Source organism: Pogoniulus pusillus, chromosome 13 (genome assembly GCF_015220805.1).
Source record: "Pogoniulus pusillus isolate bPogPus1 chromosome 13, bPogPus1.pri, whole genome shotgun sequence".
Lineage (NCBI taxonomy): Eukaryota > Metazoa > Chordata > Aves > Piciformes > Lybiidae > Pogoniulus > Pogoniulus pusillus.
This window is the reverse complement of record NC_087276.1, coordinates 22,210,674-22,234,183: the sequence shown is the minus strand read 5'-3', so window position 1 is coordinate 22,234,183 and position 23,510 is coordinate 22,210,674.

Genomic DNA, 23,510 nt, shown 5'->3' with positions numbered 1-23,510 from the left:
TTCCTGAAAGAGTTAACTGCTGTTGACCAAAAAAAAAGTCTCTCATTAATGAGACACTGAGGGAGTTGGGGCTGTGCAGTCTGGAGAGGAGAAGGCTCTGAGGTGACCTTATTGTGGCCTTTCAGCATCTTCAAGGGGGCCTATGTGAAAGCTGGGGAGGGACTTTTTAGGATGTCAGGTAGTGATAGGACTGGGGGGAATGGAACAAAGCTGGAAATGGGTAGATTCAGACTGGATGTTAGGAAGAAGTTCTTCACCATGAGGGTGGTGAGAGGCTGGAATGGGTTGCCCAGGGAGGTGGTGGAAGCCCCATCCCTAGAGGTGTTTAAGGTCAAGCTGGATGAGGCTATAGACATCCTGACCTAGTGTGAGGTGTCCCTGCCCATGGCAGGAGGGTTGGAACTAGATGATCCTTATGGTCCCTTCCAACCCTGATTCTATAATGCTGACTTAACCTCCTTAACACTGATTCCTCAGTCTCTAAGTCTTTCTGAGGTATCTGTTCATCCCCCAGCCTTATGTACTTGCAGCATATACATAGAACCAGAGAGGCTGTGGAGTCTCCTTGTCTGGAGAGCTTCCAAATCCAGTTGGGCATTTTGATGCTGGGCAAACTGCTGTGGGTGCCCCAGCTTTAGGAGAGGGATTGGACTTGACTCCAAGGTCCCTCCCACCATTCCTAATGCTGGATTAGCATTCACTTAAATATTGATGTGGCTTGTTCATGTATCATAGAATCAACCAGGTTGGAAGAGATCTTCAAGATCATCCAGCCCAACCTGCCACCCAGCTCTATCCAAACAACCAGACCACAGCACTGAGTGCCTCATCCAGGCTTTTCCTGAACACCTCCAGGGACAGCAGCTCCACCACCTTTCTGGGCAGCCCATTCCAGTGGCAAATCACTCTCTCTGGGAAGAACTCCCTTCTAACATCCAGCCTATACCTCCCCTGGCACAACTTGAGACACCTCACAAAACTTCACAGGGACAAAGTCGTCCTCCATCCCTAGAACAAAACATTCACAGGCTCACAAGATGTTAAGGGTTGGATGGGACCCAAGGAGATCATTGAGTCCAACCCCCTGCCAGAGCAGGACAATACTAACAAACACATTGCTTGGTAAGAGTCTCTGAGTGCCTGGAGAACGTGGTCTAAGGAGAAGTTGCCACTAGGAAAGCAGATATTGGTCAGTAACTCACAAGACATAGGAAACAGCCCAGGCTGGATACATTCAGGGCAAAATGAGAGCTCACTAAGTCCCTGCATGGTCCCCTTCAGCCAATCCTTGTTGAAAATGGGGAACTTCTCACTTGATTTGAGCCAGATTTGAGTCATCAACTGATTTACTGATTTTTGACTCAGGACAAGGTGTTCTGTGCCACACCTTTCTAACACTGATGCCTTTGCAGGGCAGGAACTCACTTGAGTCCCCCACACCCAAAGGCGGATTCACAAGCATGTGGCACCTCCACAGCAGTGGAACTTGGCTACAGCAGGATAGGGCACTGCAAAGGAGGGAGGAGAGCACCTGAGTCCCAAACCTGCCATCCCAGTCACCAGAGTCTGCACTTCCCAAAGCCAAACCTCAACTGCTTCTATTGTTAACTCCAGTGATGCAAAGCAAGCGCCTCTTTGTATGGAATGGGCTAGCAACATCTCACCTGAGAGACCTCCCAAGTGCTGCCTTCTTAATTCACCTTTATCCATCACATCAATCCAATGGACTCTAGGGCTATGATGTGGCATTTGGCCACTTTATCTCCTCAGTTTAAGTGAGGAAACTTGGAAATATCATTTCCTGCAAAACATGGATTGCAGCATCACTGTTCCCCACAGCCTGGGCAGACAGCTCTGAGCTGGGCATCAAAGTCCCCTGTGTGCAATAGGACAACCTCTGTGTACAATCCAACAACTATCACTTTTGAGAAGGAAGAGCTAGGCTGTGGTCCAGCTGATGTTGGGGAGGTTGAGATGAGACCAGAGAGCCTCATTCAACTGCAAGGTAATTTTTGCTTTGCTCTAGTTTCAATAACCTGTAAACAGCAGCAAGCCTCCAGACCAAGAAGTGACAAAAATAGCTGCTGCAGTGCTGAACAAAAATAATGTGTGAGATACTTCCAGGCCTTTGAGCTAGCAAAGGCTTCTCCTAAACAGCCCTCACACTGCTGCTGAAGTTAGAGAACCAAGGCATGCCTTGATGGGATGCTGTGGGTCCAGGAGCTACCAGGAGACAAGACTGGAAAAAAGGATAAATGTGGGGAAATGCAAAACTCAACTCCATCACCTCTTGCTCAGAATGAAACACAGAGGATCTTGGGTTAAATTTATGTTATGCTGGAGAATGACCAAGAAGTGATGACAGCAGCCAAAGCCATTTTCTAGCATCTCTGTGCTGAAGGCAATTGGGCAGTGGACTTGGACATTAGGAAGAAATTCTTTACTATGAGAGTGGTGAGGCACTGGAACATGTTGCCCAGAGAAGTTGGGGATGTCTCATCCCTGGAAGTGTTTAAGAGCAGGCTGGATGGGGTCCAGTAGAATATGTCCCTGTCCATGGTGTGTGTGGGAGGGTAGAAGTTGATGATCTTTTAAGATCCCTTCCAGCTCAAGCCATTCTGTGGTTCCATGACCCTGCATGGGCAGGGGCAAGAATTCTGTGCGATTTTCCTGAGCAGGTTTCTGGGAAGCAGTTTAGCATCTCCTGGAGAGCTCAGAACCTGGCAGAATTAGAGGCCTCTGCAGTCCCTTGCTGTTGAAGTGGTGAGTGGACTACAAGGAGGCATCACATAACAGTGCTTTAATAACCTGCTGCTGCAGTTACTGGTTCTTGGGCACTTATTCTGCATTTCCTCTTCAGTTGAGGGGGTGAGACTCTGGAACAGGTTGTCCAGGGAGTTTGTGGCTGTTCCTCCCTGGAAAGGTGTTCAAGATTTATCCATCCAAAGGTACCTCTAAAATGCCTCTTAAAAAAGTTGGGTTTTTCCCACTTCCAGATGCTACATCTAGAGATTTTCACCTCCACAGTGAAGCATGAGTGAACAGAAATGGCCTGTTCCAGGGTCTTGTTTACTCCTGAAGAGGTCCAGAGCATTCCTGAGATGGGCAAGGATGTGAAAGCCAAATATCATCACTGTAGCACAACTTATGGTTCACTGAGATTCCTCCATGTGCTAAGGTCCATCAGGAAACCGATTTCACCTTTGGGTGCAGAGCCACATTCAAAGTGTGAGGAGAACGACATCCCAAGAGACAATCTGGAATTGGAAAGAGGCTCTGAAGGAAAGAGCAAGGATGCTTCTGAGATCCTCTGCTATGTGTGACAAGAGAGCAGCAAAACCCAGGTGTGGAATCCACCTTAGCTTCCTAGAAAGGCACACAGCATCTCGTGGGGGAAGGAGGAAATGAAGGAGTCATGGAGACACAATGAGACTGCAATGAGTTCAGATTCATTTACACAAGTAAATGACAATGAGAGTCAGAGCCTTTGTTTTTTTAACCAGTTCCACTGTCACCACAAAAAAAGCTGAAGAAGGAGGACCATGTTGTCACAGTATTGTCCTGTTACCAACAGGAAAGGGCAAGGCAGATAGATGGCATAGCTGCAGTGAGGCTGATAAAGCTTTGGGAGATGAAGCAGAACAAAGTATCTCAGGTATGAGGTGCTCCTCACAGAGGTTTTATCCAGGTCGTTCATCCTTGAGAAATAAAGAAGCAGAAAGCAACCTGCAACTGTGCTGTTGTTTATGTGGTTATGACACCAAGCTAGGAGCAGGTGTTGATCTGTTGGAGGGCAGGAGAGCCCTGTAGAGGGACCTGGACAAGCTGGATGGGTGGGCAGAGGCCAATGGGATGAGATTTAACAAGGCCAAGTGCAGGGTTCTACACTTTGGCCACAATAACCCCAAGCAGCACTACAGGCTGGGGACAGAGTGGCTGAGAGCAGCCAGGAGGAAAGGGACCTGGGGGTGCTGGTAGAGAGTAGCTGAAGATGAGGCAGCAGTGTGCCCAGGTGGCCAAGAGAGCCAATGGCATCCTGGCCTGCATCAGGAACAGTGTGGCCAGTAGGACAAGGGAGGTTATTCTGCCCCTGTACTCAGCACTGGTCAGGCCACACCTTGAGTACTGTGTCCAGTTCTGGGCTCCTCAATTCAAGAGAGATGTTGAGGTGCTGGAAGGTGTCCAGAGAAGGGCAACAAAGATGGTGAGGGGCCTGGAACACAAACCTTATGAGGAGAGGCTGAGGGAGCTGGGAGTGTGCAGCCTGCAGAAGAGGAGGCTCAGGGCTGACCTCATTGCTGTCTACAACTACCTGAAGGGAGGCTGTAGCCAGGTGGGGGTTGGTCTCTTCTGCCAGGCAACCAGCAACAGAACAAGGGGACACAGTCTCAAGATGTGCCAGGGGAGGTCTAGGCTGGATGTTAGGAGGAAGTTGTTGGCAGAGAGAGTGATTGGCATTGGAATGGGCTGCCCAGGGAGGTGGTGGAGGCACCATCCCTGGAGGTGTTCAAGCAAAGCCTGAATGAGGCACTTAGTGCCATGGTCTGGTTGATTGGCTAGGGCTGGGTGCTAGGTTGGACTGGATGAGCTTGGAGGTCTCTTCCTATGTGCTTGATTCTATGCTCACCTTCCTTCTCTGATCCCATCAGGTGGACCTTCCACACTTAGAAGCTGCTGGCAATTCAAGGCAGCTTCTCAATTCCAGGTAGCCCATTGCCAGGCCGTGAGTGGGTGGAGAAGGACAGAGACTGCTACTGGAGTTCAATGCTTTTACCAAGCAACACAAGTTATGTGCCATCTGAGGCTACCTCAGGAAGGGCTGGGCCTTTGCTCCTTGGAAGAAAGCCAAAGAAGTCACCTGGCATCACTCACCATGTCCCTTGAGATCGGCTGGGGATCGCCATATAAAGAGGTGACGCTGGGGAAAGAGCTACTCCTGCAGCTGGCTGCTGGACTGCCTGCTGCTGTCGAGGATTCACCAGGGTCTGCAAAGAGCAGAAGTAAGTTTTGGTGAGATAGATCTGCTCTCCATCAGCTAAATGATTGGGTTAAGGATTATTAACTTCTTATTATTGTGGAGTCCCCTCTGGAGGCTTTCAAGACCCAGCTGGATGCATTCCGGAGTGACCTGCCCTAGGTGATCCTGATTTGGCAGAGAGGTTGGACCCAATGATCTGCAGAGCTCCCTTCCAACCCCCATAGTTCTATGGTTAAGTTGTTACTCTGTGTGTGTGTTGCTGCTCTTTGATGTTACTCTCTGTGTGTGTTGCTGCTCTTTGATGTCACTCTCTGTGTGTGTTGCTGCTCTTTGACGTTACTCTGTGTGTGTGTTGCTGCTCTTTGACGGAACTCTGTGTGTGTGTATTGCTGCTCTTTGATGTAACTCTGTGTGTGTGTATTGCTGCTCTTTGATGTTACTCTCTGTGTGTGTATTGCTGCTCTTTGATGTTACTCTCTGTGTGTGTATTGCTGCTCTTTGATGTTACTCTCTGTGTGTGTATTGCTGCTCTTTGATGTTACTCTCTGTGTGTGTATTGCTGCTCTTTGATGTTACTCTCTGTCTGTGTTGCTGCTCTTTGACATTACTCTGTGTGTGTGTTGCTGCTCTTTGATGTTACTCCGGGTGTGTGCGTTGCTGCTCTTTGATGTAATTTGTCCCTTCCTCTGGACCTGCTCCATCACTTCCATGTCCTCCCCATGTTGAGGGCTCCAGAGTTGGACATTGCACTGCAGGGGAGGTCTCACCAGAGCAGAGCAGAGCAGAGGGGTACAACTACCTCTCTCCCTCTGCTGGCCACGCTGCACTGGATGCAGCCCAGGCTGCAGTTGGCCTTCTGGGCTATCTTTGGAGTGCACCTCAGCAATAGCTGAAAGCCCTCCCAGCAATTAAGCAAAGAGATGGTTCCAGTAAGGAAGCCTACAGCCAGACTGTGGATGAGCTCAGAGCACACCATGGTGTGCCAGCTCCATCTGCAGAGTGCTGATCCTGACAATCCGGGCAGTGCAAGGAGAAGAGCTGCAGACTTTCAAGAGAGTGTCTGCACTCCAGAGAGACAACTCTGGGTTCTTTTAGGCTTGAAAAGGTGATCCACTCCAGAGAAGAAGAATGGAGGGGAAAGAAAAGCCCCCACTTTTAACTGCTCTTCTACCTTTACTCCTTTTAGGTAAGTCCATTTCAGCAATCCAGTCTCTGTTCTTGAATTTCTTTGTCTGTGGGGGGGAGTCTATGATAGTTGGAAGAACATCAGTTTATCTGCACTCCTCTAACTGTTCTCCTTGGGATTTGTTGTTTGTTTTTTTTCTTTAGGGCCATGTGTAGAAAGTTTAAATCAGGTATGTGTGAAACATCACTGAGTGCTGTAAAAGGTTTGTTTCTGGGTTGGCTGCCATACAGCAGGCACTTAAAAGTTACATCAGTTACCTGCAACAGCAAAATCCAATTTAATTCGATCAACAGCAGCCACTTAAGAGCAATTTAGTGCAAGGGAACCTCCAGCAGGTTACTGGCAAACATCTGGAGTATGCCCAGAGTTCCACAAGCTCATGAGCTGGAGGAGAGAAGGTGCATCACAGCAGAGAGGGTCTCTGCTTTAAAGCTGATCTGTTCACAGGATGGCAGAGGTTGGAAGGGGCCCAAAGAGATCAAGTCCAACCCCTCTGCCAGAGCAGGACCACACAGAATACCACAGATCAGGAGAGCACATCCAGACAGCCCTTGAAAGGCTCCAGAGAAGGAGACTCCACAACCTCTCTGGGCAGCCTGTGCCAGTGCTCTGGGACCCTTACAGGAAAGTTCCCCCTTGTGTTGAGCTGGAATCTCCTGTGCTGCAGCTTACACCCATTGCTCCTTGTCCTATCCCAGGGAGCAGTGAGCAGAGCCTGTCCCCCAGCCCTGAGATAGTTATAGACATTGATTAAATCCCTTCTCAGTCTTCTCTTCTCCAGGCTAAAAAGCCCCAGAACCAGACTGAAGCTCCATCAGGGCACTGACCTGCACCACCTGAGCCCTACACCTTGTGTCAAGCTCTCCTGAGCTGAGGGTGACCAGACTGTTGTCACCAGAGGATAGATGGTGGTGCTGGGCATCTTTCAACTAACCTGTTGGGCAAGGCAATACAGGAATCATTGCTTCCTGCTGAGTAAATTGCAGCCCTTTTCATGTCATGAATACTCTGTCCTAACTGCTGCTTTCTCTCCTTTCCTTCCCCAGTGTCCAGCATTCTTCATGTGTAAGTAAAATTCTGCTTCTAAGGTACCATTTGGGAGATGCTGGGCAAGGATCTAGGCACACAGAGGGGCAGAACTGTAGAATGCCTTCAGTTGGAAGGGACCTTAAAAGCCATCCAGTTCCAACACCCTCTGCCATGGGCCAGGAGACCTTATATTAGACCAGATTGCTCAAGCCCCCATCCAACCTGGCCTCAGTGAACATCTCTTTTTCATACAGAAGGAAATGAAGAGTTCAAGGCCCAAAGAACTGGGTTAGAAAGATGATCTCCTGCTAGCAAGAACCATAGGATGAAGCAAGCTGCAAACAGCTTCTTCATGCAAACCCTTCCGAGGAGGGCAGCCTAAGGCACCCAGCCTAACAGGCCTGTAGAAGGGAAATATTTGGGAAGCAAATGCCTTTGGGAAACAGCCATGAGTAGAATGCATGCAAAATTTCTGCAACACTCATTTAAAGGCTGCCTGAAGCAGCTCGAGGGTCTCAGCCCAGCAGTGAAGAGAAACACTCCCTGCTGTACACCCCCAGCTTCCCACACAATGCAAATGGCAAACACCAGGAGCTAAGGGAGAGGTTGTTGAGTGGGAAACTGCTCAGTTGTGTCCTGCACCCAAAGGAAAGCACCTTATGCATTCCCAGATAGCAGTGTCATCCATTCCCTTCTCCTTCCACAGCTCCAACGTACTGCTCGTCTGAAGGCAGGTAGGTAGGCACCCTGGGAACTGCTCTCTGCAAAGCACCATCTCCCAGAAGCTTCACCATAAGAACCTGGGCCCTCTGAAGCCCACCAAGCTCTTTGCTCAGCAGACATTTAGAAGAAAAAGTTCAGTGTTTCCTGCTTCCTTTCCAGTTCAAATCTAAGCTCCACCCTGAAGAGCGGTGACTGGTGCAGCCCTACCCTCCAGCAGTATGCCTGTGCTTCAGTAAGCCACCTCCAATAGGTTTCACCCTCCAGATACTCCTTTCTAGCTGCTTTGAGACCTCCTCGGGCAGATTTGAGGACAAAGAACCACAGAATGCACTGGGTTGGAAGGGACCTCTAGAGGTCACCTCAGAGAATCATAGAATCAGGGTTGGAAGGGACCACAAGGAGCAGCCAGTTCCAACCCCCCTGCCATGGGCAGGGACACCCTACCCTAGAGCAGGCTGCCCACAGTCTCATCCAGCCTGGCCTTAAACACCTCCAGGGATGAGGCCTCAACCACCTCCCTGGGCAACCCATTCCAGCCTCTCTCCACTCATGCTGAACAACTTCCCCCTCATGTCCAGTCTGAACCTCCCCACCTCCAGCTTTGCTCCATTCCCCTCCCCCAGTCATAGAATCATAGAATCAACCAGGTTGGAAGAGACCTCCAAGATCATCCAGTCCAACCTAGCACCCAGCCCTATCCAGTCAACCAGACCATGGCACTAAGTGCCTCATCCAGGCTTTTCTTGAAGACCCCCAGGGACAGTGCCTCCACCACCTCCCTGGGCAGCCCATTCCAATGCCAATCACTCTCTCTGGGAAGAACTTCTTCCTAACATCCAGCCTATACCTACCCTGGCACAACTTGAGATTGTGTCCCCTTGTTCTATTGCTGGTTGCCTGGGAGAAGAGGCCAACCCCCACCTGGCTACAATGTCCTTTCAGGTAGTTGTAGACAGCAATAAGATCACCCCTGAGCCTCCTCTTCTCCAGGCTAAACAACCCCAGCTCCCTCAACCTCTCCTCATAGGATTTGTGCTCCAGGCCCCTCACCAGCTTTGTTGCCCTTCTCTGGACATGTTCCAGCACCTCCAATCCCCTTGCAGTGAGCAGGGAGATTGCAGTGACAGCACAAGGGGCAATGGCTTGAAATTAGAGGAGATTTAGACTGAATGTTAGGAACAAGATTAGCACCATGAGGGTGGTGAAACACTGCAACCCTGTTTCTGATGTAACATGCTTCTGTCTGTCCCAGGGCACCAAGCTGACATCAAGACAACTCTCCTCCATCCTCAGATGCTACATCACCGACCCAACTGCTCACCTGGACCAAGAGACTTTCCTGCTCTTGTTTCAACAAGTCAGCAGTGAAGTGCTGCAAACTGCTCTGAATGAAATCAGTGTGCAGGTAACAGGAGGGAGGGCCACCAGCAGCTCCCTCTTCAGACCACAAAGCAGCTCTTTAGCTTGGGCCATATCCAAAGTGGAGGAATTCTGGTCTCTTGAGTATTTGACTGTTTGTTCCCCCCCATGCTGCTGTGTAAGCAGAGACTATTCAACAGAGCACTGGCACAGGCTCCCCAGAGAGGCTGTGGAGCCTCCTTCTCTGGAGACTTTCAAGGCCTGTCTGGATGTGTTCTTCTGACTGTGCTAGATTGTGTGGTCCTGCTCTGGCAGGGGAGGTTGGACTCAATGATCTCTTTGGGTCCTTTCCAACCCCCAATATCCTGTGATCCTGTACCTAGAGACTTGGCAGCCCTGGGTGTCTGGTGTGGTGTTGTTATAACTACACAAGACCAGGAGCATAAGTTTCAGCAGAAACCAGCCTTCCCTTCCCTTCCTCTCTTCCAAATCCTCCTCAAAACTTTCTCATTCTCCTTAACAAGTGGTAACTGAGGTGATGAATTCAGCTCTGACTCAGCTGAACACTTCCTCCTTCCTTCTCCTACTACTTCTCTCTGTTGAAGCAAGCAGAGCCTACCCAAACAAGTTACAGCTCTTCAGCCTAGCCATAGTTCTTGCCACATCCATACTTCCTAGCATCACAGAAAACAGGTTTGCTCAAGCAAACCATCTCAGAAGAGATGAGCTCATCTGAGGTCACTCTTGGGGATTAGATACAAAGAAGACAGACCAGAAGATTAGATGCTGAGAAGATAATTCCTCTATCTTCTGCAGAAGAGCCAAGTCACCCACTGATGGACAAGCATAACAACAACCACCCTGAAAACCTCGGGACAGGGACATTCTTGTCTCAGTGTTTGTGCAGAATCTACCCCAGAGAGCTCCTGCCCTTGGCACTACTCCTAAGTGTGGCAAAAATACCCACAAGTAGTCAGCAACGCCTTCAGCATTTCCCATCTTGTTTTCAGGTCCACAGTGCCCAGATTGCAGCTGCCACCAAAGCCTTCATGTTAAATGCAGCATGGGAAGTTGTGAAGTTCGATCCTAAAGTGGCACAGGCAGGTTTCCTGGCATCCTGGTTCCAGGAGACTCTGCATGCCTACCTCCCCTTCATCAGCACCAGCATCCTGGACTGCATGGCACAGTTGCCCATCACCTGCGATGGCATGGCCACAGTGTAGGTCTGGTCTAAGCTCAGGGTCTCTTTAGGTGATGTGCATCAGCCTGAGGTTTGAAGTGCCACAAAGATGATCCAAGAGCTGGAACACCTCTGCTGTGAACATAGGCTGAGGGAGCTGGGGGTGTCCAATTCTGGGGGGACCTTAGAGCTGCCTTCCAATAACTGAAGGGATCCTGCAGCAAGGCTGCACAGGGACTTTTCATGAGGGTGTCTAACAACAGGACAAGGGGGAATGGTTTGAAAGCTGAGGGAGAGTAGGTTTAGACTGGATCTTAGGAAGAAGTTATTTGGTATAAGGGTGGTGAGACTGGAGTATGTTGCCCAGGGAGCTCATGGATGCCTCTCCAGTAAGGTTGCTCAAAGCCAGGTTGGATGAGGCCTTGAGCAGCTGAGTCTAATTGAGAGGCATCCCTGCCCATGGTGGGGAGTTTGGAGTAGATGATCTCTGAGGTCCCTTCCAACCTAAACATTCCATTATCAAACAGGGCTTTTTAAGACTTGAATTCTGATGTCCATTTTTGTCTCACCTGTCCCTCTTCAATTCTAGGGTTCAAGCTCTGGACACAGCTTATTCTGAGATGGGCAACAGCACAAGGCAACTGGTAGCTGACTGGATCAGGAGATTCCTTACCATGCATGGTTAGTGATGAGGATTGACAGCCCAAATTTTCCTGGTATCATTGTAAAAGACTGAGATTTCTTCTCACCTGTGGAGTGAGAGGGATCTGTTCAGATGACCAGCTAGGGTCTAAGAAACATGGAGACAGACTGTTTAGCAGGACTTGTTCTGACAGGACAAAAGGGTGAGGGGGATTCAGATTGGAGAAGGAAAACACTTTTGACACTGAAGGTGGTGAGACTCTGGCCCAGGTTGCTCAGAGAGGTGGGAAATGCTCCATCTCTGGAACCTTTCCAGGTCAGGTTGCTTGAGGTTATGAGCAATCTGCTCTATTTGCAGCTGTCCCTGCTGACTGCAGGAGGTTGGACTGGATAAGCTTTAAAAGTTGCTTCCAGCCCAATTTGATGATCCTATGGACCATGCACACGTTGTCAGCAGCACAAGGAGATCACTTAAACAGCTTTTCTGAACTCAGGCCAAAGTATGACATTAGAGGACAGGAGATCAGTGTTAATGATGTCCTTCAGGTCAAACTCACCTTCATTGTTGCCATTTCCCTTTCTTCAAGCCTCTTCTGTAGCCATGGTCTCAAAGGAGACCCATCCTTATCTGCCTATCAAAATAACCCCAAAATACTAGGTGTTCAAAACACTGAGCAGATGTGGGACATGGTCATGGAGGAGTTGGGTAGAAGGCTGGACTTGATGATCTTAACAGATCTTTTCCAACCTGACTGATTGTATGATCCTGTTCTGTATTTTCAGTGTGTGAAAAGAACTCAGCCAAAGAGTGGCTACTGACCAACTGGAAGAGCTTCCTAAGTTATGCATCATACAATGATCTCACTGCTTGCTGGAGCAGCTTTGATGGGGTAAGAAAGCCTTTTGTGAAAGGCTTCCTGCAGCTGTTTCACCCTGAGAACACTCTGCAAGCAAAGGCTGGGGGGAGGAGGGGGGCAGATTAAGCCAGTGAAAGCTCTGCTTGCCTGTGGGTTGTAGTGTCAGTGGTTAGAGCTACAGGTCACTGAACAGTCAGCCTTCAGCTGCCCACACCATGCCTACCAAACTTACACCATCTGTGCAAGAGTTAGGTAATGGTGCTGCTGCTGCTGAGAAGAATTTAGCTCAGGTGGCAGCTTGCTGAGCAGTTTAACTCTTGCACTGAGCCTTCAGTCCTGCCTCTCCTTTTCCAGTTCACAGCTCTTGAGGTCCTCACTGCCAGCCAGCTAGCTCAGCTTACAGCCCTCAGCAACGTGCTCTCCAACAGCAGCCTGGCTGCTGCCATCACACGAGTCCTCAGCACCAACAACCTTCTCTACCTTGAAGACTACTTAACTGAGTTATCCAGGTCATCACTGGCTCCTCCACTCGACCACCACGCCACGTACTCAATGCTGGAGACCATCTTAACCAAAGTCAGAGACAACTTCCCAGACCTGTGCTCACCTTCCCTGAAAGACTTGTTCCAGGTCAAACTGAAGAGGATGTTGGCTGTTACTGATGCAAATGTGTTGAGGCTCTTCCCAAGGCAGATAGGCTGCACTGATTTCCGAGACATGTAAGTAGATGGCAGCTGCAGGCACTGAGGAACAGAGGCAGCAGTGAGATCACAGGAACGTGGCTCCTCAATGCAAGCCTGGCCACTGCTCCATGCTTTTACCACCAGCCACTGCTAAATGAACCTGCAGCACTTAAAACCATAGAATGGATTGGGATGGAAGGGACATTAAAGACTCCAAATCACAAGATAAATGATGTTCTGTCCCTCCAGAAAAAAAACTGTTAGCATAAGCTTGACTTCTGAGTCCAGTTCTGGGCTCCTCAAGTCAAGAGAGATGTTGAGGTGCTGGAAGGTGTCCAGAAAAGGGCAACAAAGCTGGTGAGGGGCCTGGAGCACAGCCCTGTGAGGAGAGGCTGAGGGAGCTGGGGGTGTGCAGCCTGCAGAAGAGGAGGCTCAGGGCAGACCTCATTGCTGTCTACAACTACCTGAAGGGAGGCTGTAGCCAGGTGGGGTTGGGCTCTTCTGCCAGACAACCAGCAACAGAACAAGGGGACACAGTCTCAAGTTGTGCCAGGAGAGGTCTAGGCTGGATGTTAGGAGGAAGTTGTTGTCAGAGAGAGTAATTGGCATTGGAATGGGCTGCCCAGGGAGGTGGTGGAGTCACTGTCCCTGGAGGTGTTGAAGAAAAGCCTGGATGAGGCACTTAGTGCCATGGTCTGGTTGACTGGACAGGGCTGGGTGCTAGGTTGGACTGGATGAGCTTGGAGGTCTCTTCCAACCTGGTTGATTCTATGATACATGAACAAGCCACATCAATATTTAAGTGAATGCTAATCCAGCATTAGGAAGGGTGGAAGGGACCTTGGAGATCATCCAGTCCAACCCTGCTCCTCAAGCAGGGCACCCACAGCAGTTTGCCCAGCATCAAAATGCCCAACTGGATTTGGAAGCTCTCCAGACAAGGAGACTCCACAGCCTCTCTGGGCAGCCTGCTCCAGGGCACCATCACAACCAAGAAGTTTCTCCTCCTGTTCAGGTGGAACCTCCTGGGTTCCACTTTGTGCCCACTGCCCCTTGTCCTGTCACTGGGCACCACTGACCAGAGTCTGGCCCCATCCTCTTGCCCCGCACCCTTTAGCTCTTGTTGAGCTTTGATCCAATCCCCTCTGGTGCTGCTCTTCTCCAGGCTCAACAGCCTCAAGGCTCTCAGCCTTTGCTCCTCACAGAGCTGCTCCAGGTCTCTCAGCATCTTTGGAGCTTGAAGCCTCCACCGGACTCTCCCCAGCAGTTCCTTGTCTCTCTTTAACTGAGGAGCCCAGAACTGGACACATGGTTCCAGATGTGGCCTCAACAGGACCACAAGGTTTAAAAACCCCTTTGTTTTTCTCTCTCTGGCTAAAGTTATCTCAGGCTTACAAAATCCTGTCCCTTTTTTGGTAGAGTTTGGCTCACAAATCTCCTGCTATGAAACACTGAAATCAAGTTTCATTTTCATCCCTATACAGCTACAAAGGACTGAATTCTGTACACCACGAGTTAGATCCTGACACACAGAGAGCTGTGCACCAGGCCAGGATGGATTTTCTCAATGGGCAAGCAGCTAAAGAAGGTAACAGATTACTGCAGGGGGGTTGGACTAGATGACCTTTGGGGGTCCCTTCTGACCCAAACCTTTCTATGATTTTATGATGTTGAGGTGCTGGAAGGTGTCCAGAGAAGGGCCACAAAGCTGGTGAGGGGGCCTGGAACACAAACCCTATGAGGAGAGACTGAGGGAGCTGGGGGTATGCATCCTGCAGAAGAGGAGGCTCAGGGCAGAGCTCATTGCTGTCTACAACTACCTGAAGGGAGGCTGTAGCCAGGTGGAGTTGGGCTCTTCTGCCAGACAACCAGCAACAGAACAAGGGGACACAGTCTCAAGATGTGGTGGGGGAGGTCTAGGCTGGATGTTAGGAGGAAGTTGTTGTCAGAGAGAGTGATTGGCATTGGAATGGGCTGCCCAGGGAGGTGGTGGAGTCACCATCCCTGGAGGTGTTGAAGCAAAGCCTGGATGAGGCACTTAGTGCCATGGTGTAGGTGACTGAATAGGGCTGGGTGCTAGGCTGGACTGGATGATCTTGGAGGTCTCTTCCAACCTGCTTGATTCTATGATATGCTTAGCTTGTCCCGCTTGAATGAGGAACCTTGGGCAAGGCTTCCCACCTCCCCTGCCAACAGGCTCTGTTAGCTCCTGACCACCCAAAATGCCATCTCTTGCAGGGGTAGCTTGCACATTCACCACGTCCAACAGCCGAGACTGGTTAGAGGACAACTTTGGGTTCTCCAGCATTTACACTGACTACAGCGACCTCCTCCGCCTCAACCCCAGCTTCAACGGAGTAGGTGTCACACCACAAGGCTCCCAATGGGCCTCCAAAAGGCTTCTACACTGTGCTGCTCTGAGATGGCAGCAGGACACTGTCACACAACCACAGAATGTCAGGGGCTGGAAGAGATCTCAAAAGCTCACTCAGTCCAACTCCCCTGCCAGTGCAGCATCACCTGGGGCAGACCACACAGGAATGCATCCAGGCAGGTTTTGAGTGTCTCCAGAGAGGGAGACTCCACAACCCCCCTGGGCAGCCTGTTCCAGTGCTCTGTTACCCTCACAGGGAAAAAAATCCTTCTCATGTTTACATGAAACTTCCTGTGCCTCAGTTGCCACCCACTGCCCCTTGTCCTGTCCTTGGGCATCACCCAGCAGAGCCTGGCTCCAGCCTCCTGCCACTCACCTTTACGTACTTATACACATTGGTGAGGTCACCTCTCAGTCTCCTCTTCTCCAAGCAGCACAGCCCCAGCTGCCTCAGGCTCTCCTTGTAAGAGAGATGTTCCATTCCCTTCATCATCTTTGTGGCTTTGCACTGGAGTCTCTCAAGCAGTTCTATGTCCCTTTTGAACTGTCTTGCTCTGAGATGGCAGCAGGGCACTGTCACACAACCACAGAATGTCAGGGGCTGAAGAGACCTCAAAAGTTCATCCAGTCCAACCCCAATGCCAGAGCAGCATCACCCAGGGCAGATCATACAGGAATGCATCCAGGCAGGTTTTGAGTGTCTCCAGAGAGGGAGATTCCACAACACCCCTGGGCAGCCTGTTCCAGTGTTCTGTCACCCTCACAGGGCAAGAAAATTCCTCCTTGTGTTTCAGGGAAACTTCCTATGCCTCAGCTGCCACCCACTGCCCCTTGTCCTGTCCTTGGGCATCACCCAGCAGAGCCTGGCTAAGTTGTAAACTCAGCCTCTCAAGAGCTGATGGGAGCACTGAGCTGCCCCTAGGCTGACATCTCTTTTCCTTTCCATTTAGTTTGAGGTGACAGATCTCCTAACTTCAGTGCAGCTAGGAAAGCTGCTCATCACCTCCCGGGTCCTGACCAACAGCAGCAGAGCCAGCGCAGAGGCAGACGTTATGGAGATCATCAAAAGCCTCCAAACCAGGAACATCTCCGAGCTCCACATCTTTCTGCATCAAGTTAATTCTCTTGCAGCACAGGTAAGAGACCTTCTCCCACTTGCAAGATGTATTTTCTAGGGGCACAATCCTTCCTCTTGTTTGGGCTCGCTGTCATCTGCTCTTGGTCTGCACAACCATCTGTAGATTGCTCCAAAGCACAGTTCCATAAAATAGTACCATAGAATCAGCCAGGGTTGGAAGGGAGCACAAGGAGCAGCCAGTTCCTACCCCCCTGCCATGGGCAGGGACACCGTACCCCAGATCAGGCTGGCTACAGCCTCATCCAGCCTGGCCTTAAACACCTCCAGCCATGGGGCCTCAACCACCTCCCTGGGCAACCCATGCCAGCCTCTCACCACTCTCATGCTCAACAACTTCCCCCTCACATCCAGTCTCAATCTCCCCACCTCCAGATTTGCTCCATTTCCCCCAGTCCTGTCACTCCCTGAGAGCCTAAAAAGTCCCTCCCCAGTTGTTTTGTAGGCCCCCTTCAGATCCTGGAAGGCCACAAGAAGGTCACCTGGGAGCCTCCTCTTCTGCAGACTGAACAGCCCCAACTCTCTCAGTCTGTAATCTCTCATCCCTGTAACCTCCCTCATGTAACCTCATCCCTGGAGGTGTCCCAATAACCTGTGGCCATGGCACCTGGGGACGTGGTTTGATGGCCATGGTGGTGTTGCATTGATGGTTGGACTGGATGATCTTAGAGGTCTTCTGTAACCAAACCAATTCTGTGATTCTATGCTGGGAATCATATCATGGTATGATTCCAGGCCAGCACAACTAGCAACTTGCTCAGATTAAGCAGCAGGGGGAAAAAAACCACAGTGAAAGAGTGGTTAATGACCAACTAGAAGAGCTGGCATTGGACTAGATGAGTTTTAAAGGTCCTTTCCAGCCTAAAGCACTCTATCATTCTGTGATTTTACCATGAAATCTGCTGTTCATTCCTGCAAGACCAAAGCCACCCTGGTACACACAATGACTGAGACTCAAAAATAAGCATCTCCATCACACTCCAGCAGTGCAGCAGGATTTCATATTCAGAGAATGGTTTGGGTTGAACTGGACCTTAAAGATCATAGAATTAATTCCTTAGGTTGGAAGAGACCTCCAAGCTCATCCAGGCCAACCTATCACTCAGCCCTGTCCAATCAACCAGACCATGGCACTAAGTGCCTCATCCAGGCTTTGCTTAGACACTTCCAGGGATGGTGACTCCACCACCTCCCTGGGCAGCCCACTCCAATGCCTAGATCTTCTAGCTCCAAACCCCCTGCCATGGGCAGGGACACCTCCCACTACAGCAGGTTGCTCATCCAACCCAGCCTTGAACACCTCCAAGGAGAAGGCATCCACAACCTCCCTGAGCAACCTGTTCCAGTGTCTCACCACCCTTACTCCCCATGTTTTACAGAATCACAGAAGTAATCAGGTTGAAAAAGACCTTCAAGATGATTGAGTCCAACACCACCTAACACCTTCTAATTAACTATACCACTGCACTAAGTGCCTCGTCCAGCCTCTTTGTAAACACCTCCAGGGATGGTGACTGCACCACCTTCCTGGGCAGCCCATTCCAATGCCAATCACTCTTTCTGTGAAGAGCTTCTTCCTAACCTCCAGCCATCCATTCTTCTCCCCAGGTGCACATGAAGAGCATCACAAGCACTGGAGTTCGTGACCTAATGCTGAAAGGCATTTTCCAGATTCTGAAGCCACATTTTGCCTCAATGACAAGACAAGACTTGGAATCTCTGTTCAATGGGACACTGACCTTGTATCTAGGCTCCATCACTCGTGATGAGCTAATGGCACTGCCTGCTGTCAGCGACTGCTCTCTCTTGCAAGTGATGTGAGTATAAGCCCAGCTCAGTTTCTGAGTGCAGCTCAAAGGAGAACATCCCTGTGGCTATGGGGAGGGATCTGACAAGCAAGAAGAAGGGCTGTGAATTCATCTGCCCCATCAGAGACTGCATTTCTGGCTGGCTGTGCTTTTAGCACAGTTTAGATCTGTGAAGGTCCCAGCAAGTAACTGATAGTGATAAGGATTCTCTCTCCTCCTCTTGCAGAGTGAGAGGTTTGGACTATGCATTTGATGACATGACAGCAGAGACAAAGACTGACATAACCCAATGGATTGTCCAAACTCTCCCTCCCTTAGGTGAGCCCTTGCTGCCTGCTGAGTTTGTTCAGGTGTCCCTCAAACTTCACTGACACATTGAATCATAGAATCAACCAGGTTGGAAGAGACCTCCAAGCTCAGCCAGTCCAACCTAGCACCCAGCCCTGTCCAGTCAACCAGACCATGGCACTAAGTGCCTCATCCAGGCTTTGCTTCAACACCTCCAGAGATGGTGACTCCACCACTTCCCTGGGCAGCCCAGGCTTCTCCTGTGTCTACAAGTTCTCAGTGATCTGGAGACAGGGCTTTTGGAAACTGGAAATGCCTCCCTGAGGCAATTCCACCTCAGTGCAGTTGCCCCAAGGACCTGCCCCATCAAACCAGATTGATGTCCTGCTCAGATGCATGACAACTGGAAACGGTGGACATGTGGAAGGTATCTCTGCCCATGGCATGGGAGTTGGAACTAGATGATCTTAAAGTTCCAGCATGAGCCAGGACAGCTCCCACTACACCAGGTTGCTCAAGGCCTGTGGGGACAGGCTGTAAGAGCTGGGCTTGTTCAGCCTGAAGAAGAGAAAGCTCTAAAGAGACCCAATAATGGCCTTCCAGCACCTGAAGGGGGCTGCAGAAGAGCTGGAGAGGGACTTTTTATGAGGGCTTGTAGTGACAGGAAAAGAGGCAATGGATCTGAGCTGGAAGAAGGGAGATTGAGACTGGAGATCAGGAAGACATTCTTCACTGTAAGGGTGGAGAGACACTGGAACAGGTTGCCCAAGGAGGTTGTGGATGCCCCCTCCCTGGAGATGCTCAGCACCAAACTGGACAAGACCTTGAGCAGTTTGGTCTCGTGGGAGGTGTCCTGCCCATGGAGGGACAGAACTTCATTTATCTTGTGGTTTGGAGCTAGATGATCATTAAAGATCCCTTCCAACTCAACCCATTCTAGGGTTCTGTGAAGTATTTCCTCTACAATTTCCATAAATAGCCTGGAATGACCTTAGGTTTTGTGAGTCTTGACCTGAAAGAGAAGTAATTTATTGTTGCCACATTTCAGACTGCCAGATGGATGAGAACTGGATGACTCTCAACTTCCAGAGATTCAGAACCATAGCTAACATCACAGACTTTGTGGCTGCCTGTCAAAATTTCACATGGGTAAGGCTATGGATTTAGATACTTGGTGACATTTTACTACCCATGGAGCAAAACTATTTCTCATCCCTTTTTTAGACAGCCACACAGCTCAGGGTGGGATTTAGACTCAGAGACAGAGAGCACAGCATCAACAAACATGGAACTGGAAACATGTTGCCCTTTCCTCCTTTAGCACAAATATCAGATGCTTTAGCATCCTCCTCAGGAGAGGCAGGATTGTCCCCCTCCTTCCCCAGGAGAGGCAGGATTGTCCCCCTCTTTCCCCAGGAGAGGCAGGATTGTCCCCCTCTTTCCCCAGGAGAGGCAGGATTGTCCCCCTCTTTCCCTAAGAGAGGAAGGATTTCCCCCTCTCACCACTCTCATGCTCAACAACTTCCTCATCTCCAGTCTGAACCCACCCACCTCCAGCTTTGCTCCATTCCCCCCTGGCACTCCCTGACAGCCTAAAAAGTCCCTCCCCAACATTTTTGTAGCCCACTTCAGATCCTGGAAGGCCACAAGAAGGTCACCTGGGAGCCTCTTCTTCTCCAGACTGCACAGCCCCAACTCTTTCAGTCTGTCCTCACAGCAGAGCTGCTGCAGCCCTCTGAGCATCCTCATGGCCCTTCTCTGGACACACTCCAGCATCTCCACATCCCTCTTGTCATAGTGGCTCCAGAACTGGATGCAGTACTCCAGGTGGGGTCTCAGCAGAGCACAGCAGAGGGGGAAAATCACCTCCCTGGCCCTGCTGGCCACACTTCTCCTGATGCAGCCCAGGCTCTGGTTAGCCCTCTGAGCAGCAAATGCACACTGATGGCTCCTGTTGAGCCTCTCATCCACTAGCACCTCCAAGTCCCTCTCCGCAGGGCTGCTCTGCAGCCAGCCACTGCCCAGCCTGTATTTTCAGCTGTATTTTCATTTCATCATGACCATTACTTATCACAACCTACATCTGCCAGCGGAGAGAAAGTCGCTGTCCTTAAGGTGTGCAGGAAGGCTGCAGACACACATGCCAATAGTGCAGCTCCAAGGAAACACAACTGTACCTGTATAACACACATCATTATCCTGAACATCTGTATTTCTGTGCTTCAGGTGGAGCTCCTGGAGGAGCTGACTGCTGTGCAGCTTGCCCAGTTAACGCTGTCCCAAGACGTGCTCAGCTCTGTGGCTGACATTGACCGAATCTTCGACAGACTCACCAAGCTGCCAGGTCCTCAGGAGCTGGCTGCTTACTGGGACGAGCTGAACTCTGCTCTAGAGAAGGTAACTGCAGACAGCTTGCTCATGGGGGCTCAGTGGGAGACGTCTATGAGGACAGAGGGCTTCCCATGTGCAGTAACCTAGAGTAAAAGGAAGGAGATGCAACACATTTGCCAGACAACCTCAGCAGGTTCGAGGTCAGCAGGAAATGATCCTATTGCACATTGTGCTCCTTACCTGCTTACTCTGAGCTTGGGGCTGACAGACACAGCTGCCACCACTTCCTTGCCACCTCAGACTGCCTGAGAGACACCAGCCAGATCCCCAGCCTTTGGAACAGCACAAGGCTCAAAGAGGTGCCTACGAGGTGGTGGAGGCACTGTCCCTGGAGGTGTTCAAGCAAAGCCTGGATGAGGCACTTAGTGCCATGGTCTGGTTGACTGGCTAGGGCTGGGAGATAGGTTGGACTGGATGAGCTTGGAGGTCTCTTTCAGCCTGGTTGATTCTCTGATTCTAATTGACATCACATTAATTTCACACAAGTTTGCTCTCTGTCTTTGGCTCAGGCTGCAATAACTCCTCTCCCCCACATACACAGCTCTGAGCTATTGGGGTTGGTCTCTTCTCCCAAGGACAAGAGGGAATGGCTTCAAGCTGCACCAGGGGAGGTTCAGGTTGGACATTAGGAACATTTTTTTTCCCCTTGAGGGCTGCCAAGACCTGGAGCAGGCTGCCCAGGGTAGTGGTGAACTCCTCACACCTGGAGGGGTTTCAAAGCTGTGGAGATGTGGTGCTGAGGGCCATGGTTTAGTGGCAACCTGTCAGTGGTAGGTTAACAGTAGAACTCAGTGAACTTAAAGGTCTCTTCAATTAAAGCAATTATACAATGCCTGTAATCTCAAGTCCTGACCAAGGCTCTGCAACAGAGGTGGCAGAAAGAATTGTATGCTTCTCTGCCAGCTCCTAGCCCAGCATAGAATCATAGAATTGCTTTGGTTGGAAAAGCCCTCCAAGATCATCCAATCCAACCACCAACCCTACACCACCATGGCCACTAAACCATGTCCCAAAGTGCCATGGCCACAGATTTCTGAGACACCTGCAGAGATGCTGACCCCACCACCTCCCTGGGCAGCCTGTTCCAATCCCTGACCGCTCCTGCAGCAAAGAAATTGTTGCTAATATCCAACTTAACCCTCCTCTGGCACAGGTTCAGGCCCTTTCCCCTCATTTTTATCTACTTAAATTGCCATTAACAGCCACTGCCAGCCTGTGCCAAGACACAAAGTGCAGCAGCCACCAGCTGACTGCTGGAAGAGCAGCAAAGGGGTGAGAATCAGGGCTGTATTTCTGCCTTCAACAAAACCATGCCATGAAATTGCCATTGGAATGGGCTGCACAGGGAGGTGGTGGAGACACCATCCCTGGAGGTGTTCAAGTAAAGCGTGGATGAGGCACTTAGTGCCATGGTCTGGTTGATTGGACAGTGCTGAGCGCTAGGTTGGACTGGATGAGCTTGGAGGTCTCTTCCAACCTGGTTGATTCTATGAAGTGAGGAAAGAAAATGAACCTGACAGTGAAAATACCACAACTGGCAAAGGAAAGAGCTTGACCAAACCCTTTCCTGAGGCTCATCAGGAGCTGAGCTATAAAAGAGTGTTACAAAGCATGTATTTCATGCTATAAAATGCAGGTGCAAAGAGCCTGAGGTGTCAAGGAACATATTTAGTACCTATCATAAATCAAAACTAACTTCAGAAAACCTCTTGTATCTTTTATAAGCACTGGGAGCTCAGCCAGAGCTTGACTGCCTCAAACAACTCCCAAAGAGAGAGGAGTGAAAACAGAAGGTCTAAAAGAACACAAAAGTCTGATTTTCCTGAGAGCAAGGGAAGAAAAATCTTTGCTGTGAGAGTAGTCAGACACTGGAATAGGCTGCCCAGGGAGGAGGTGGAGGCACCATAGAATCAGTCAGGGTTGGAAGGGACCACAAGGATCATCCAATTCCAAACCCTCTGTCATAGCCAGGGACACCCTACCCTAGAGCAGGCTGCCCACAGCCTCAGCCAGCCTGGCCTTAAACACCTCCAGCCATGGGGTCTCAACCACCTCCCTGGGCAACCCATTCCAGCCTCTCACCACTCTCATGCTCAACAACTTCCCCCTCACATCCAGTCTGAATCTCCCTGCCTCCAGCTTTGCTCCATTCCCCCCAGTCCTGGCACTCCCTGAGAGCCTAAAAAGTCCCTCCCCAGCTTTTTTGTAGCCCCCTTCAGATCCTGGAAGGCCACAAGAAGGTCACCTGGGAGCCTCCTCTTCTGCAGACTGAACAACTCCAATTCTTTCATCCCTGTAACATCCCTAATGTAACTTCATCCCTGGAGTTGCTCCAGAAACTTGTGGCCATGGCACCTGGGGACGTGGTTTGATGGCCATGGTGGTGCTGCATTGATGGTTGGACTGGATGATCTTAGAGGTCTTCTGTAACCAAACAAATCCATGCTGGGCCAGGAGCTGGCAGACAGGCATACAACCCTTTCAGCCACCTCTGCTGCAGAGCCTTGGACAGGGTTTAGGCTTTCAGGTACTGCAGCTTTGCTTTAAGTTCACTGAGTCCTACTGTCAACCTACCACAGCCAGGTCACCACTAACCCGTGGCCCTTGTGTCAGGTTGATGGTTGGACTTGGTTGTCTGAGAGGTCTTTTCCAACCAAAACAGCTCTATGATTCCATTTCTCTACTGCAGAAGATCAAGGTGGAGACATCCAAAGGACAAAACCAAACCTCTCTTCTTCTGTGCTGATTTTGCCTGTATTTAGCCTAAGTTAGTCAGGTTTTGGCTGCGGAGCGGTGAAATCCTTACGGATGTTGCACGATTTGCTGTTGGGTTAGAAACAGAAACTTCCACCACCCAAAACCATTCCTCTCTTTGCT